At 37.7% G+C, this 4,392-nt stretch overlaps 1 long non-coding RNA gene across 1 annotated transcript; it reads left to right on the top strand.

Moving 5' to 3' along the window:
• The first annotated feature begins 1,565 nt into the window (after positions 1-1,565).
• LOC112177163 lies at positions 1,566-2,136 on the top strand. The gene is made up of 2 exons (XR_002927304.2): positions 1,566-1,845; positions 1,952-2,136. It is a non-coding gene; the product is annotated as an uncharacterized LOC112177163 (long non-coding RNA).
• Positions 2,137-4,392: the final 2,256 nt, after the last annotated feature.

The raw sequence follows: 4,392 nt of genomic DNA, 5'->3' as shown, positions 1-4,392 counted from the left end.
GCTGGTTCGGTAGGTTTCCGGCCGGTTCTAGTGGTTATTCCGCCGGTTCTGGATTCCTGAGATCGAGTTCTTCAAGGTGTGAGGTGGAGGCAGAAAAGGCTTCAAGGTTTTGTATTCGGATTCAAGGTTTCTAGCTTCTTGAATCAGGGTTTGGCTATTTGTTTCAGGATTAGGGTTTCGTGCTGATAACGTGTTTAAGGAAAACTGAATTGGGAGAGAATTGAATCGTACTTTCATTGATAATAGAGGCCTCTTTATATAGAGGATTACAAGCATAAAGATAGAGTTGTACATGGAAACATAATCGTACATTGATTGGATATCTTCTAAGATTCTCCGAGAATATCTCTAATATAAACCCTATTTCAACTAGAGCAAGTAACCTCAAATTTGGGCCAGACACATATTCTGGATTTACTTGAACACAAGTAAAGATTTCCAAACAAAGTTATTGACATTTGGGAATATAAATTCATTTCCTTCGGCATTAATTGATTATATGTAGATTTTCTTGAAGTTGCTTCTAGACTTCTAGTGCTCTTTTTGTGACTTTTGTAAGATGTATACAGGTGTTTTACATGCATGCTCAAAAGTGCTATAGATACGCATTATATTTGGGAATAAATTTCTTAATTTCAGTATTGATTGATTATATATATATATATATATATATATTATTTTCTTTAAGTTTCATGTAGACTTCTACTGTCTTCTAGTGCTTTCTTTTGTGACTTTGTAAGATGTATACATGTGTTTTACAAAGGCCTGCTCACCTAAGGGACTGTTTTTAAGGGACTGTGAGGGACAAGTGAATCTGACGGCTGAAAATAAATGCACATTTTAAATTGTTATAATTTCTGCTTTTATATTTAATATATGTGGTTGAGATGCATTTATCCCTCACAGTCCCTTAAAACTGTCTCTTAGGTGAGCAAGCCTGGTGTTTTACATGCATGCTCTAAATTATTATACATGAATAATGCCATTCGAGAATAAATTCATTAATTGATTATATATATTATATTTCTTTTAAGTTTCTTTTAGACTTAACTATCACAGGTGGTCGAGTTGGTAAGAGCTTCACCTGAGTTCGAATCCCGCCGACACGTATTGGAGTTAAACTCCAATATATTCTTGGTGGTTGTGGGGGAGGAAGCGTTCTGACATGATCCCCCGGTACAGATTAGTCTCTGAATCTAAAAAGCGTTTGAGCAACCGTGTGAAGTCGATAAAAAAAAAAAAGAGTCTAAATTTAGTCTTGTAGTGCTCTGTTTCTATGACTTTATAAGATGCATACAGATGTTTTACATGCCTGGCCAAAACCCAAAAGTACTATAGATACATGGATAATGTTGAAAACTATTGACCAAGGGGGTTGGTGAGGTCCATTATCTCGTATACACCATAAACAATATCCAAATAGTTTAATGACTACAGACAAGAAACCTAATATTTTCTTTGCAGAAAAAAAAATTATTTAATAGGATTAGGGTCCACGCTCATGACCCTATAAAATTCAGGCATTTCTCTCAATCTTTGTATCAAAAATAGGTGATTAACTGCGGAGAGAGAGACAGAGAGACAGAGAGATGAAGGGTATTAAGAGATCTTTGATGGTAGGTGCAGTGGTGATTCTCTTGCTTGCAGCAGCAGAAGGGGACCAAACAAAGACGTCTCCTTACAAAGATTGCTATGGAAAATGCTATTCCGAGTGCAATCTCACAAAGCCTCTTTTCTGTGCCTCACTTTGTGTTGGCAAATGCAAGCATGGAAAGTCCATCCCAGATAATCTCTGCAACTGTACTTACAGTTGCTCCAAGTTTAGGTGTGCAAATGTGGGCTCTGGTATGAATAAACAAAACCTGAACTCAATCCATCTTTATATAATTAATATTAGTTTTTCCCATTCAATTTATCTTACTAGCAAATGATTTTCGATCCTTGCTTTCAGATCCAGAGAAAATACAAAGCTGTGTGAGTAGCTGCTCCAATTTGTGCACCAGAAGTAACTATTAGCATTTGTACTTGGCCAAACAGCCACTTTATGTAATGCTGGCCATTGAAATAAAAAAGCTAGGCATCATGAAATTGATGTTCTGTTTCTATAATGAAATAAAATGCTAGTTTTCAGTTCTAGCTGGTTAACTGGTTTAATTATTACATCAACTTGAACTCTTCTACGCTTACTTGAGGTATATCTTCCACCGCCTTAATTGTATTCACTAGCATCAAGCAATCACTCTCATAAACAACATTAGAATAATGCACGCTAGCCACAAATCTAAGAGCCGACCTCAAGCAAAGTAAGACGTTCACTATGAAATTGAGATGAAAGAGGTGAACAAGGGTAAGCAAACCCAACAATAAAAGTCCCTGAATTGTCTCTTATAAACTCCATCCAGTCTCCACGTTAGGGTGCCGCTAGAAAAGATTTATCAATATTGCATTAATTTAAAGGAACCCCAAGGCTGGGTACTGCCACATTGGAGTAACATAGGCTGGAGGAGCGGGACTCCAGCATATTTTCTTGCGTAAAACTCATGAAATCAAGTCATCGTGAGCATGTTAATGTTCTCAGCAGATTGAATCGTACGCTCCCATAACTTAGAATTCCAGTTCTTCCACAATGCCGGTATATACATTAACAAAATAGCAAAGTTCTGTTCTTTCGACAATGACGTAGCACCCAACATCCATTATTTAAAGACAAAAGACGGTGAGGGAGGAATAGACCAAGTCAAGTGACTCGAAGCCAACACTCCTGGCGACCGAACATTAAGTCATAACATGTGCAACTGATTCTCTATCGTGTTGACAATCTAAACACATCAATTCTCCTTCACAGCCCCGCAACGTCAAACAGTTCCTAGTAGGTATGTTCTGGCAAAAGCCCTTAAAGCACAAATCACTACTTTCCCAGGAACTTTGGCATGCTAGATAGCCTTCCAAAGAGGATTTGATGTTTACCTGCAGTATAACATGCCGATTTAAAGTAGGGTCCCGAGCAACGTAATAGGTAGTGTTAGTGGTAAAATAACCACTACGGTGAAATACCATATCTGATGATCAGCTGGTCTCCGGTGACTCAGTTGTATGGAAAGAAAAGATCCACATTAGCAGGCAGAAAAATAGAGAACAAGATTCTCATTCCAAACATACCACTTCGAATCTCTAAATTCAACAACCATATAAGGAGCATTTGTTGGCTGTACTGTACTCGGCTTCTGGGGGTACACATCACATATGCAACCTGCCGAATATTAATCCGCTGCCCAGTACCAACAGTCCATCACAGACGCAATGACAAAACACTTCGAGCCTCGAGAATACTTCTCCAAGGAAAGGAAGGTGCATTACCATATTCGATCAGCATCAAACAAACAACGACTCAGGCTTCTGTACCAACCTCCATCCCTGTTTAGCCAACATAGCTAGGTTAAATAAATTTGAGATTCTTAAATCCCATACCTCAAATATTCTTGGGAACATACAACGTACAGCTCCGATGAGTGCCGATGGATTTTAATTCCTAGTATATAATCATTCGTATTACAGGGGGTCATTACCGTTTTTAAAATTTTAGTTAATAGAACTGTGACATATTTCACGAAAGGACAATAGCAATCGAAGGAGAAACAATCAATGATATATTATTTGAGAACATTAAGTGATACATATGTATCAATGAGAAATTATATATTGTTAAAACGGAAAAAGAAAAATCCAAGTCAAATGATCTGGTGATGAATTGACTTTACAAGCAAATCCAACTATTATACAAACCAAGAACTAATATATAAATCAAATTAATTCGGTCAGGAATGGTCTTCATCAAACAAATCCTTTCATTCTTCTGGAGGAAGTTCATTGAGATCAAAATCAAACATTTTATGACTTATCCGCTGACTTCCTTCTTCATCTGTAATCTCTCCGTCTTCTATAATCTCACCCTCTTCAATGTCATCCATCGTCTTCTTCGTGGTGGACACTACTACTTGAGGAGCATGTTCATGAACTGCTGAAACTATTAGTTTGGTTTCTCTCACTGCCCTGCAAGCACTACTTGACTTGTGCCCTCCGAGTGCCTGACCAGTGTCAAACTCCTTGTGGCAAATACTGCATTTGTGTTTCTTCGTCATCTTCATCATCTTATTATCAATCAAACTAATCTCATTATCAGTTGTACTTGTACTACTGCTTGGTTTAGGATTTTGTTGGTTAGCAATTAGAGTATTCCTAGTACTTCTAGGAATGCTACTACTACTTTTAGTGGCCTCCGTAGTTTCATTAGGTTTTTGTAGGCTAGCAATTGCAGCATTACAAGCACAAGGACAAGGATTATTAGTCCTGCCTCTCCGATCTTTCTTGCCCCAGCTTAATAAGAGCTTCACT

Source organism: Rosa chinensis, chromosome 7 (assembly GCF_002994745.2).
Source record: "Rosa chinensis cultivar Old Blush chromosome 7, RchiOBHm-V2, whole genome shotgun sequence".
NCBI classification, from domain to species: domain Eukaryota; kingdom Viridiplantae; phylum Streptophyta; class Magnoliopsida; order Rosales; family Rosaceae; genus Rosa; species Rosa chinensis.
Note: the sequence above shows the minus strand (reverse complement) of the source record. Positions and strands in the feature narration are given on the sequence as shown.